Source organism: Lissotriton vulgaris, chromosome 10 (genome assembly GCF_964263255.1).
Source record: "Lissotriton vulgaris chromosome 10, aLisVul1.2, whole genome shotgun sequence".
Lineage (NCBI taxonomy): Eukaryota > Metazoa > Chordata > Amphibia > Caudata > Salamandridae > Lissotriton > Lissotriton vulgaris.
The window spans coordinates 684,401,151-684,415,574 of NC_141698.1; positions in this window are offsets into that span (position 1 = coordinate 684,401,151).

Sequence of the window (14,424 nt, forward strand, 5' to 3'; positions counted from 1 at the left end):
TGTACTGGAAGGACATGCATCCAGTACACATCCTATGATAGACAGTAGACACAGGCCACTGCAAGCTGTGCACTGAGCACGGTAGATTATTAGAGCCAGTTCCAGGGATGATAGCAGCAACATGCCAATCTTAGCAGATAAGGCTCTGCACTGTGTTTTTTTCAGTTGCTCAACAAAGCACAGCGTTAAAAATTAGTTAACCTGCCCCATAATGTGCTTACATACGTTTTTTTGGAGTTTTTAAAATGTTAAGATATTAATAAAGCTGGATTGTAATTCACTTTTGATCACTGTCTGCCAGTACATGCGTGTGCATGGTAGTATTTGCTAACATGCAACCGTGTACTTGTGACTGTTTGAAATGTGCAACATACTCTAAAACTCGATTGAATCACACATAAAAACAAGTGTACCTTTTGAGTCATTGCTTCAACAGTTCAAATGATTCACACTTAAAGATTTAGTGGCTATATTATGATCCTTTAAAAAAAAGTCTCGAAGGTGGCAGAAAGGTAGTGATGGCTCTAATGCAATTTCAAGAGAGTTCCTAATAAGGGCATGACAGCAGCTGTGAAATCTTGGAACTTTCCCTTCTCTTCTATGACACCTTGATAAGGCAATTAGAGCGTAATTACATTAACAAGTGGCATTACAGGAAATTATTGTCATTCTCCTGTTAAAATAACACATAATCATCAGCAAGTGAATTTCTGAATCCGCAATCAGCATCTCATTAAATCTACCAGTCTGAGAAAGGAGAATGCAATCGGCGGACAAGAACTTAAAAACAAATTATACCATTGAATCTCTCTAGGTGGATCAAACCAACATTTGTACAGTGGCTTAAAATTACTTGAATAAATATATATGTAACATTAACTGACTCATAGGATATAAAATCCCTTTCAGATCTTACACAGTGCTTACACAAATATTTAATTATGGTTTTCAACTCGCCATATTGGGTGTCTATACCCTTCCAAATCGTTTTTTCACTTTTACATTTTTAGAATTTTCTGTAATTCAGTCAAAGTATATGCAGGATGTGTATGTGAAATGCACAAAATAGTTTTATTTGGGGATAGGTAGGGTAAGTCTTGTAGTTCTGGTAGTTGGTAAAATACCTCAATACCCATCACAACCCAAAACATAATTTCTCACACTGTTGTGCACTGAACATCAATCCAAAGTTAACGGTATACTCCCACTAACGATAATTTATAAAACATAAATATATATTATTTTTCAGTGTGGGGCAGTGAAAAAAAATTGGGTTGTTGGTTGTTGAGGGTATTAGCCCTGGTCACACAACAGCCACAATCCTGGTCAGGGTGAACAACAAAAAGATACTAAATTAACCTATCCTTAACCCTCTGTTAGCGTGTCACAAAAGCAGTCAGGCTTAACTTAGAGGCAAGGTGTAAAATATTTATGAGGCACACAAACAGTAGCAGGGCAAAAACACAGCACAAGAACATTCCCACACCAATTAACAATATAGAGGTCATTTTAGTAAAAGATTTGACATCAAAACAACAAATATGCAATCAGTAGAACTGGAGTTGTGAAATTTTTGGGGCAGATTTATGTTAACTGGCGCATCCCGAGGGATGCGCCAGTTAACATGCGCCACAGTGCGCCACAGCTACGCCACCCATGGTGCGCTGCATTTATGATGCGGCGCACCATGGAGCAAAAACGGCACAGATGCGTGACGCATCTGTGCCGGAAATGTGGCGCATTGCTGGAGTTGCGTCGCAAGCGCGACGCAGCTGCAGCAATGCTCTGGGGGGGCCTATTCTTTCAATGCTGACTCAAGCCTTACGCCTGCTTCAAGCAGGCGCAGGGTTTTGACGCAGCATTGCCCTGAAAGTGACTGAGTGAAATCTCATAGATTTCACTCAGCCACTTTCAAGAGGCGTTCCTGCGCAGGAACGCCCCCCCTGCGCAGGAACGCCTCCTCATGGCGCAGTGCAGTACAACGTGACGCATCTCATAGATGCGTCACGTTGTAAATAAGGCGCAGGGATGCGCCACGTTTCCGCGCTGTTGCGTCACGCAACGGCGGCGTAAACGTGGCGCAAGCCCTTCATAAATCTGCCCCTTTATGTTTAAGGTGAAAACTTATGACTAAAAGTTCGAAGCACCATTCATGGACATCTAGTCACGTGAAAATTGGTCAAATATGGTTGACAGCGAGGGAGCATGGGTGGGATACAAAGAGCGGATAGGGCCTGTCAGCGCTTGCCTTTGGACTTAGAAGAAATGTCCTCAAAAACTTTGGGAGAAGATAAAGTTCAGCAGAGCAAGGCTGCCGGCAGATTTCAAGGAGGAATGGTCATTGTCGGGGAGCCACTGGATAAAGTTGATGGTGAAGATTTCTGTCCTCGGATTTTGGAAGTCAAAAATCTCAAGTGAGACGAGGTAGAAAGCTGTAACCTACGAAAGTTCCAAAAGGCCGCATACCCATTTGGCGAAGGACCGCTGAACAGTCATTGCTGCTACAGAAAACAATGTACTGGGAGCTACGGCAAAGTGAGGCTGACTGGCGATGCACCTTGGGTGGATAGATGAGCAAGTTGGTCCCGGTCTTCCCTCAGTTCTCATAGCAGTTTTTAGGCAAAAAGTTTCTAAGTCTCAAGTTTTGGATTTTGGCTATCTTGGTCCAGGACTGGAGGGGTACAACTTAAGGGCTTAGGGCTCACTCAGGTTCAGGTTCAAGATGGAGGGAGCGTTTCTGGCCCACAGGCTCTAAACAGGAGGCCAGCAAACTAGCCCTTGGAGTCACGCTGGTATTCCTGGGTGCAGGTGATGAAACAGGGCTCAAGTAGAAGGGCGGGCCTACCTAACAACAAAACAGTCCTTCCTGGTGCAAAAACGCAGTCTTATGGAATACACCGCAGGCCACAGGAGCAGGTAGTCTTCTGTGATTCCTTCCACAGGTCCAGAAAGTGAACAGAAAAGCAAGCCTGAGGGTCCCCTTTTTATACAAGTGCTGAAAGCTTCCTGACACCCCTGCCCTGGCTTCAAGCTGGCTCTATGAACAATGTGGGGGTGGCACATTCTTAGTGAAAAATCAGAGATAGGCCTGTTTAGTTGCAAGTGGGACTTTGCCCAGCTCCGCCCCTTCATTCTGCCAGTTTATGGCCCATCCAGGCAAACCTAATCCCTCAATTGTGTAGCTGGGAGGAATAAACAAAGTCCAACTGCCAATTACTTCCGGTCATATGACCCAGGATAGGCTACAGGCACAAAATAGTTTTGGGCAGGGAAATGCCAATTTTCTAAAAGTGTCATTTTCAAAATTGTCCCCTAAAATTAGACTCCACCATTAAATAGGATTTTTTAATTACACCATCCATGAAGTTCTTATCTGTTCCTTATCAAACATTACCACTTATTAAGCATAATAAGGCAACACAATGTTTTCCTTATCAGAGGTAAGCCTCATAGTAGTGAAAAACTAATTTGGGAATTTTTCACTGTGAGGACATGTAAATCCTAAAAGTATATGTTGAACTTTTGAATTAAAATGCACCCTGCCCTAGGGGTTACCTAGGGCCTACCTTTTGGGTGAACGTATGTAATAAAAGGGAAATCCAAGGCTTGACAAGGGGGCTATATTGCCAAGTCAAATTGGCAGTTTTAAAATGCATTCAGGCTGCAATGGCAAGCCTGGGTTATGTTTTATAGGACTGCTTAAGTGGTTGGCCCAATACTTGCTGTAGGCCTACTAGTAGCACTTAATTTACAGGCCCTGGGTATATGGTATACCACTCTACAAGGGACTTATAAGTAACCCTGGGCGTAGTGGGCGTAGTGGGGCTTCGCGAAGCTACGCGAAGTGGACAAAACACTACGCTCACCCGCACACTTCGCGTAGCCCCACTACGCGCCACCCACCTCCCTCCCGCCCTCCCTAAATGCTTACATTAATATATAAAAGAATTATAAATCCACCTACCTTGTCCTGCCGCGTCCCCGGGGCTCCCGCTCGTCATTGCGAAGTAGGCAACACTACGTCCACTTCGTGGGCATAGCGAAGTTGCCCGCCCACCCTTACTTATGAGTAAATAAAATATGCCAATATGGTGTAAGCCAATTTTACCATGTTTAGGGTAGAGGGCACTAGCAATTAAGCACTGGTTAGCAGTGATAAAGAGCAGGGAGTCCTAAGGCCAACAAAAACGAATTTCTGCTAAAAGTGGATGGCAAAGGCAAAACATTGGGTGAAGACCACTCTAAGGCTGAAAGGTCTAACAGGCAGGTGGTAATATTTTTGGCGCTCTTGTAGAAGTAACATTTTGTCATACATCTCCCTAACAATGGAGCCATATTTTAAGTGTATACAGGCATTATGCTTTCCTCTTTACAGGATGGCGTCTTTGGTTACTGGTTGTTATTATCTTGACCTAATGCTGAACCCCTCCTGAATGCATTGCATCAGAATGTAAGCTGAAATTAGCAGGTTTTAGGTCTGTAACGCTGACCTCTCAACAGTTATGGTCAAAAGCATCTGCAATGTTTACTTAGCTAATAATACCTATCACTAAAAAGCTAAAGAGAATTTTGATTTCTGTTGTGAATAATAAATAATAAAACAATTGCCTACTTGGGAAAATTATAAACCTCCATTTCTTTTCACATGAGTCTGAAAATATCAGTTTATCCCCCTAAACATCAATTACACGAGTGCACAGGTATCATTGTTTAGATGAAAAGCAAAGTGCAGTGTGGACTGTTGAAGGTTGACATTGCCCAGTGCTTAATTTGTAAAATACATAAATGATGACTAATCTTTCTAACGAGTCCATTATGCGTCCTCTATTTCCCCATTCAAAATGGGACTCCTAGTAACAATCTGTGTATGATGGAAAGAACATTGGGCTCCTTAAATGATTTTTAACAGCAAGATTGCCTCATCTTGTTCAATTACAGGCCTGGGTTATTAAGCATCCCCTTGAATCATTTCTTAAAGCGCACATCACATAACAATGGATCACCTAATGCAAGCAGGTGCATGTCTGAAAGAAAGGTGTGACATTGCCTAAAATATCTGGAGCACACCCTGTTATGAATATAGGCATTATAATGGTCTAGAAAGCAGACAGAGGCATACTAGTGATGGTATTTACTGATATGTAAGAAACATACACACCAAGGGGTGCCCTACTATGTCAAGTCATGCTTATTTGTCTTGCATCTAATGAACAATGCTAAGTACATCCCCTGGAAAGGCCAACAGTTTTGTAGACAGAGAGGAAAATGCATGGAGATTCCAAGTCTTAATCTCAGAGGACTACTGACTTGATGGTGGAGTCGGCATGGGTGCAGCCAAAGAGGTGTACCCTTGGTTGGCGCCTACCCAGCCAGAGGGAGGGGGCATGTGGATAGACTAGTGCATCATGCTGCATTATCCCTGCTGAAATCACATTAATCATTTTTTCACGTTAACCTGTTATGGTAGTGATTATTTTGATGACTAACAGAACCACTCTTATGTATACAAATTGGTGTTATTCTTGAAGTAATCTCAGCCACTGCTAAGCATTTGGGGGTTGCAACCTAGGCCATAGTTTTTTCCACATAATGCCACCTCAGTTTAAACCCAGTCCATGTGCACACCAGTCTTGCTAATAAACGGGACCTGGGTGCATGTGCTCGACACTTCCGTTACACCCAGCACTCTAGTGTTTGTTTCGTCCTTTCACTGCCATGGGTGCCTAGCACCAACAATATTTCAGGGGCCATGATCTTGTCTACTGTCACTGGCCTAACTTTGGCAGGGCTAGATCCAAGGGGAGGCTGCACAACAACCCCTACATTGATGGTCGCCTTGTGCGTGTTCTGTCCTGATGGCGATGAAGGAATAGAGCTCACCCAGACTGGTCCCATAAAGGAGGCCAACTAGACCCTGAGTCAGACCAGCCCACCAAAAGCAACTGAACTGGATTTCAGCTCCCATCTGCTTACCACCTCCACAGAACTGCTTGCCAGGTCCCCGTTGCATCCACCAAAAAGGAAATGAGCCACTCTAGCCTGTTAGCCCCCAAACCAGAGTCCAGCATGCGTTCCCGGCTGAGCTCCAAATCTGTTGCTTATAGGGGCGAGTGCTGCCCATGCCATCAAGCAAAGAGAGGACCTACAGGAGACACTAAAGCTGATTTGCACAGTGCAGTATAACTTCAATTCTGTCCTTCTTAATGACTGGACTGTCACAGTGTCTAAAGCATGGGAGGAATGAGACTCTGTGAGGTAATAATTTGTTGTGCCTTTAAGGGAGCAGATCCTCTGGCGCTTGCTGCTTCACCGTAGACATGCAACATAGTTTTAATGCTTATTCCTACCCAGGATAAGTGGGCTTTCGGGGCCACACAACCGTTCTGAAGGGTGATCAAAAGACAACATGGATTCCTTAACTCCTCCCGGTCGCGCTGTTGGTACTGAGGGACAGGTGAGTGCAGGAAGTAGGGGCAACTATCCACTATCCTTTGTTTTCCGAGTGTGTCAAGACCTTACACACTCCTTGTGAGAGGCGGCACAAAAACCAGACGGAAAATCTGACCCCTGAGGAGCTCACAATTTCCTCCACTCGCTCCCTCAGGCACGAGGAGTTACCTCCTGAGCAGCGGCTCACGCCTACCTACACACCGCCACGATTACCACTGAGTACAAGGAACAAAACAAGGAATGAATGCGAATCATTCAAGCCCCTATGCACCCTACTGAAAATGCTTGAAATAGCCAGCACCCCAAAGCATGGACGTAGCTTTTGTGTGTGTGTGTGTGGGGGGCGGGGGGGGAAGGGGGTTGTGGAGTTACACACCCTCTAAAAAACGTAGTCTGTAGTAAATAGTTGGGTACACGGGCTTCCAGTCGGTTATGATGAAGTGTCTGGAGGAATTCACTTGGGAGATTTACATACTCACTTTGACAAAAACATACACCCACACACATTCACACTTTTCTCTGTTTTTAAGGCCTTAAAAATGTTGATTAGTTTGAAAAATGTTGGGGCAGATTTACAAGGTCTGGCTCATCTCTGCAAATGAGCAGGGATGTGCCAGAACACTTGCGACAGACAAAACCATGCGTGCACCACCACTGATGTGCTGCACAGATGGGCAGATGCCTGTCGCATCCCCCGGTGGAAATGCAGCGTTTTGCTGGAGATGCTTCGCAAGCTCGACGCGGCTCCAGCAAGGCTCGGGGGTGCACTATGCCTAACATGCTGTGTCACTCCTTACGCTTGCTTCAAGCAGGTGCAGGGTTTTGCGCAGCATGGCCGTAAAAGTGACTCAGTGAAATCTTGTAGATTTTACTGCGTCACTTTTACGAGGCATAACCGCGATGGAAGGCCCACCCTGCGTTGGAATGCCCACATGAAACCTGACGCAGGTTTCATGTGGCGCAGGGGTTTACAACGTGACGCATCTCCCTAGATGCGTCACGTTGTAAACATGGCGCATGATTTACGCCGACGCAATGGCGGCGTAAATGTGTCGCAAGGGGCATGTAAATCTGCCCCGTTGTGTTTAAGTGCCCCTAACAACCTGCCCGCCTCTTTCTTTCAACTGCCCCTTAGGTTGCCCTCATGTCTTGCTTCTCATATAATGTGTTTTAACAAGATATCCAAGCCTGGCTGTCTGAAGCTCCTACCCCCCCCCCATCTTATTGACCAAGCTATGCCCCTGTCCCAAATGATGCAGCTGCACTCCAAAAATAAGCGATTCACTTTGATTTCAACGGGAGACGGACACGCTCTTCGTGAAGCTAAAAAGGGGCCTCACTTTGTGGATCAGGGAACTGCTACCAACAGAAGCACTTAGTAGTTCCCGAATAGAGGGGCATATTATCAAGACAGGCGATAAAATTATCGCTATTTTAGTAACAGAAAACTGCCGCTAAAACGGCAATAATGGGCTTGATAATATGCTCTATGAAATTCCAATTTAATCCCATGTTGAATGTGAAGGATATTTAACATGGGCTTCAATTGGAATTCCATAGAGCATATTATCAAGCCCAATATCGCCGTTTTAGTGGCAGTTTTCTGCCGCTAAAACGGCGATAATTTTATCGTCTGTCTTGATAATATGCCCCAGAGACTTTTGGTCTCTGAGTGGGCTCCCCGCATCACCCTGTCTGTATGCACTGAGACAAGCACTGACAGGCCCTAACCTAGGGGGACCAGGCGTCCCGGTTTTTGCCGGACTGTCCCGGGTTTTCACCAGCTGTCCGGGCAGATATCAGGAAATTTAGCTCCTGTCCCGGTTTTTAGAGGGGGTCGACTGAAAACGACGGAAGGTGCTTTTTATGCTTTACAAAGCAGGGATAGTTAGCAGTTGTTTCTAGAAAGCAAGTTAATTAACAGGCAAGCTACTGGGTTTAAGACTTGCATTTTAAAATGCACAGCCAACAACATTGTTCCACTGCAGGCAAAACGCAGCACTTGAACAGCGAAATAGTCCAAGAAAGAGACCCAGAAGTTAATAAGAATGAACTTCCTTGGTAATGGCGATGCACCAGCTCAATTTTACCGCCACCTCATTAGGCGCTGGCATGATGCCACCCCATGCTGCCCATGCTCTTTCTGGCATAAATTGCACTGCAATCACCTATCACAAGAATAACTGAGCAATTATAGAGACTTTACGTTAGAGAAAGGACTAGAGACCACCTGTGCCTGGCCAAGTTGTGCCAGAAACTTGAACCACAAGGCACACCATAAGGCACACCCAGTGCCAGAACCTCCTTGGGTTGGGATCCCAGCACAGTAGAAGGCATTTCACTGTCCCTTGTATATGAGGGGATGCTCCGTGGAAGCCCACTCCGATCTGTAACGTGATCAACAGCAGGCGCCGTCCGTGCCATATAACACCTGCTTCTCAGCACAGCTGCAATGTGCTTGCTACTATAGGCTACATACTTTAGTGGCTAAATATCACCACTCACTGACCTAGAGATCCATAATAATGGCGAGCACAATGCTGCTAGGGGTGAGCGTAGTTACGTGAAATAACAGCAAGATTGCACAAGATTATGCAGAATTAACCCAGCATTTACCTCTATTTTCGAAGCATGAAATGTACCCTCGCATCCAAAATGGACCCAAGGATGCATTTTGTGCTATGAAAATATATATCTCTAAATGCAACAGAACAGGAACAATAACAGGCAGTAGCTGCTCCGCTTGCTAAGTTCATTGTTCCTGAGCTCAAACAGTAGGATATTTGTGCTAAATTATTCATAATTACCTGAACGGGTATAATAACATCATTTTCAATAATTTTGTGTCAAACCAGTGGCACAAAAGTACCAACATTTTCTGTTTTCCTAGGATAATTAAAAAGTCTCCCAGGCCTAAATGCCACACTGATCTATTCCTCCACCACAGAAGTTGAAGGGGATCAATGCCTGCCCCAATCATTACAACAACTGAGAGTAATACCCACTGGCCCCATTTGCTTACTCACAAAGATGGCGCAGACCAAGCACCAGGAGCAAAGAAGAAGGAGTGACATACTAGTCCACATTAGTGAACTAGAAGACCACTACTGTACAGTAGAAAAGAGGAATCTGCTATGGCCCTCTAATCAATATGGATCCTGTACAACTATATTAAGTCCATTAGTTACTATCCCCAACCCTTTATGCATCACAAAATAACCCCTACAAACCCATCAGCAAGGCAATGACAACCTTGATAAAGTATTTTGCCTAACTAGTAGCATCATCCTGCCAGTTTCTGTAAAAGTGCATTACCAATACCCCCAGTAGGCCAGCTCAAATATGACTGGAGTCAAGCCATGATCACACCCATGGCCAACAAGCCCCCATGACACTGAAACAGCAGCCGACCAGTGGCAATCTTATCAACCAATTGAATGATTGATCCAGTCTTCTCAATGCCTTGTCCATGACCCATCTACCTGTAAGTGTTCCACGAGCAACTAGGCAGTTGCTAAGCAGCGATATTCCAGTAACCCCACATGTGGCACAGATGCAACTCCTCTTGAAGAGGAGGGGCATTATAAGAACAAGAAGGTTCCTCCACTTAGTGCTGCTTTTTGCTGATAGATTAGAGACGCGCGGGGCACTGCACGAAACTTTAAGAAGCTGAGTAGCATCCAATATGCTCCACCAAGGATGAACATATCTGGGCGCCTAAGTGGGCAGATTTATACATGTTGCGGTAAGCGTGGTGCTACTATGCTTTGTTAAACTTAAGTGATTACGTGGTATGGGTTAGTATGGGCACATAAAAAAGCAGTTGTGGACGGTAATGGGAGTACCTGCAGGGCGATGACGTGGGGAGGGGGAGGGGCAAGGTGGGGGGTAGTAATGTATGGATTACGGAGCTTCCCAGGTAAGTAAACATTTAAAGAAATAAAACGAATTTCGTTGAGTGCACTGCATCCCCAAATGCGATGCAGAGTGGCAACGAAATTCGTTGTATTTATTTAAGTGTTTACTTACCTGTAAAACTCCATAATCTATACATTACTAGCCCCCACCCTGCCCCACCTCCTCCCCACGTCACCGCCCTGCAGGTACTCCCCTGTAAAAAAGCATATCAATTAGCACAAATAGTTTTGTAATTGCAGTAACTCGAGAGAATAGGTTTGGATTCAGGCGACGTGGAAAATAGGAAGTTGTTCACAGGGGGAGATGATGTAGAGTCGAACAGAGTAATAATGGAGATACCAATTTCTGTTAGGGTGCATGCAGTGTGTCAGGGTTCATATGTATGATTTTTTGACTAAATTTAGTGAGATAGATGCATATAGTTCATATAAGCCATCAGGAATGGAAACTACGATGGTGGTATGTTCATGATTTAATTTTAAATTTAATTTAATGTTTTTGCATTGTAGACACCCCTGACGAAGGGAAGTATCCCGAAATGCATTGGGCTCTTTTAAATAAAGATGTGACATGTGGAAAGAAACCTTGTTCCTGTGTTTTTATGGAGAATTTCGTACAATAATGAAAATGGGTAAAATAAATTGATGACATCGAAATGGAAAACAAGGAGAAGTATGACGTGTAAGCAATGAGGATTAATAGAGCAAAGTTATAATTTTAAATTTATTGGACTCATTTGGTGATGAACTGGTTGTGCAGCTTGAACAGGGATCAAATGATGGTCCCTTCGCTTTTCGTTCTACAGATGCAACTCCACCACAACCCACATGCAGTCCCTTTAGATACACACCAAAGTAGCTAACACATACGAAAGCTGGATTTAGCAGTTCTCTGCTAGAAGATGTCAAAGTCAAGAATTGCCACGAGGTAGACTTCAGTAGCTCCTCAACAAGTTTCCATGAATTGTAGTAGTAGGCTCTTTGAAACTACAGCTTGATTCTTTTTAATCTTGATGTACATTGCATTTCTATTTCCTTGACGTTTGGGGGGGGGATTGTTTATTTTCTTGCATGTTAATAACAAAATATTTTTTGTAGTAGCCCTCCCGAACAAGCATTAGACTGGTATTTTGTCCATTTCCTATTAACATTGTCAGTGCTTGTCCTTTCTTGGATGTAAGTGTATCCCATGTATGAGAGTAATTCTTTGCCTTTCTGTGATGGGATACATATTGCTCACTCTGTCATATGTCTGAAAATATTTTAATAATATAGTTAGGAAAATTGCCATGCACTCAATCAATCATTATTTGTATAGCATGGTTTGTCACACCGGGGGTGACCAAGCTCTGAGGAGTGGGAATCTTTAGTCAAAAACCAGGTCTTGAGTCCCTTTCTGAAGTTGGTGAGAAAATGGGAGGTTCAGAGGTAAGTAAGAAGTAATTCCAGGACTTGGCAGCAAGGTAACAGAAGGAGCGACTTCCTCTGAAGCTCTGCTGGATGTGGGGGATGTGTGTGAGGGAGGCAGATCAGAGTTATATGGTGGAAAGTGGGGCAGTAGTTGATGAACGATAGTCCCGCATTGTGACGGGCCTTGAAGGCATGGGTCAGTAGCTTGACCTGGCCTTTCTTCTGGATGGGGAGCCAGTGGAGATTTCTGAGGTGGGGGGTGATGCTGGTCCATTTGGGGAGGTCGAGGATGAGTCTGGCTGTGGTTTTCTGAATAGCCTGTAGTCATTTAAGGAGCTTGTTCCAGCATATAGAGCATTTCTGAAGTCCAGTCGATTGGTTACGTGGGCTTGAGTCAAAGTTTTCCTGGTGTTGTCGTGGGTCCATCTGAAAATCTTACGAAACAATTGGAAGGTGTAGAAGTAGGAAAAGGCTACTGCTTTGACCTGGCGCTTCATGAAGAGATTGCAATCCAGGATGATGCCAGGGTTGCTGTGTGGCTAGTAGGGCTAGGTAAAGGTCCGAGCACAGTGGTCCACCACATGTTGACCACAGAGAGATGTTCTTCCCAAAGATTAGCACATCCTTCTTGACTGTGTACAGCTTCAGGCAGTTGGATCTCATCCAGTCGGCGATGTTGGTCATGGCATTCTGGAAGTTGACTCTGGTTGTGGCAGTGTCTTTTGTGAGAGATAGGATTAGTTGGATGTTGTCAGGATATGAGATGATGTTGAGTCAGTGGGTGCGGGTGATATCAGCCAGTGGAGCCATGTAGGTGTTGAAAAGCGTGGGGCTGAGGGAGGATCATTGGGAGACTCCGCAGATGATGCTCTTGGGTACAGAGGTGAAAAGCGGTAGGAGGATTTTCTGTGTGCGTCCTGTGAGCAAGGAGGAGATCCACAAGAGGGCGTTTCATCTGATGCCGATGTAAAGGAGTCTGGTGATGAGGGTGTGATGGAAGGCTGTGTTGAAGGATGCTGAGAGATTGAGGAGGATCAGGGCTGCAGTCTAACCATCACGGTCAAGAATGGATCTGATGTTGGTTGAAGTTATTAAGGCAGTCTTGGTGCTGTGTTTGGAGCACAAGCCAGACTCGGTGGCACTGAGAAAGTTGTGTCCTTCCAGGTGGTCTGTGAGCTGGCAGCTTTCTCTAGGACCTTGGCAAGGAAGTGGTAATTCTTGAGCTCCCTGGGGTCAGCTGAGGGTTTTTTTCAGGATAGTTTTAATTGTAATAAAGTTACTTTTGCTTTGCTGATGTACATAAAACTTTACAAGTGTTTTCATTTTCCTCTTACACATGTGTTTTGATTATAGCTGCAGTTCTTGTCAGTTTTTTTGTTGAAGCAGTTCAAATGTGGATCAGGTGGTTTATTTTCAGTTGGGGAAAAAAAGTTGTTTTAGTTGTTATTATTAAAAAAGTTGTCAATATGAACAACAATACACTCATGTATAAAAACAAAAATTGCATCTTTATTGACGACACCGACTCTGAAATACGTAGCTAAGCAGGCTGTGAGACCCAGGCCCGAGGTCACTGAATGACAGATCACAGGTGGGGTGGCACATAGCCGGCAGACAAACGCGCGAATAGGAAATCTCAGATCAATTTCAAAGATAGGTGCAGCGACAACAGAATGGTCCAGGGAAAGTTGCCCCAATAAAGAACATATGGGTGCCTACATTCCTAAAAAACCATGAGGTCAAATGCCAAATGAAGTTAGCAACTCATAGGCAATCAGGACACAGCACAGACAGCACACGCAGAGATCATGCACTCCCCATGCCAGACATCTGGACACATTACCCACAGGCCCCATTGTGTCTATCAGATCACATGGTAGTGCAGGACAGTACTGGACCTGTGTTTCCAAAAATGCTAATAGGAGAAAACACTCCCTCCGCTAATCAGAGGACCCTTTTTTAAAAATAGATTCATGTGGGAATTATTAACATTGGAAATCAATTTTTGGAACCGCCTTGTTTCATTGGCTGCCCTTTACCACCCCCCCCCCAAAAAAAAACTTTCCCAGAAGAAGATGGAGTGGATAGACTTGTTGGGAAAGTGTCATTAAGATTCATCAAACGGTGCCAAATGTATTCGCTGAACAAAAGCACTATTCCTTAGGAAACTCTGAGCTAATTATAACTACACAGTGGTGTCTGCCACTGTGTAATGAGTATGTGAGAAATTGGGTTGTTCGTTGAGTGTGGTGTTAACTCTTTCTTCTCAAGCAACATCCACAATCGCTGTCAGGGTGAGCCAAAAAATTCACTAAATTATCCTGTTCTTAAGCCCCTGGTAACTTGATGCAAAAGCATGGTTAACTCAAAGATAATGGGTAACGTATTTTTGCAGGAAATAAACAGTAGCAAAGTGAAAACATGAAAACACAACATTGACACCAAGTACATACTAACAAATTATTTGACACAAAATTTACAAACATCTGATCAGTAAAACTGGAGTTATACATTTTTAACGTTTAAGGTAAAAACAAGTGCCTAAAAGAAGAAAGCACCAATTATCGATATCTAATTGCCCAAAAATGCGGCAATGTTGAAAAAATGACTGACTTCAATGGAGCGCCAGCCAGATACAAGAAGTGGA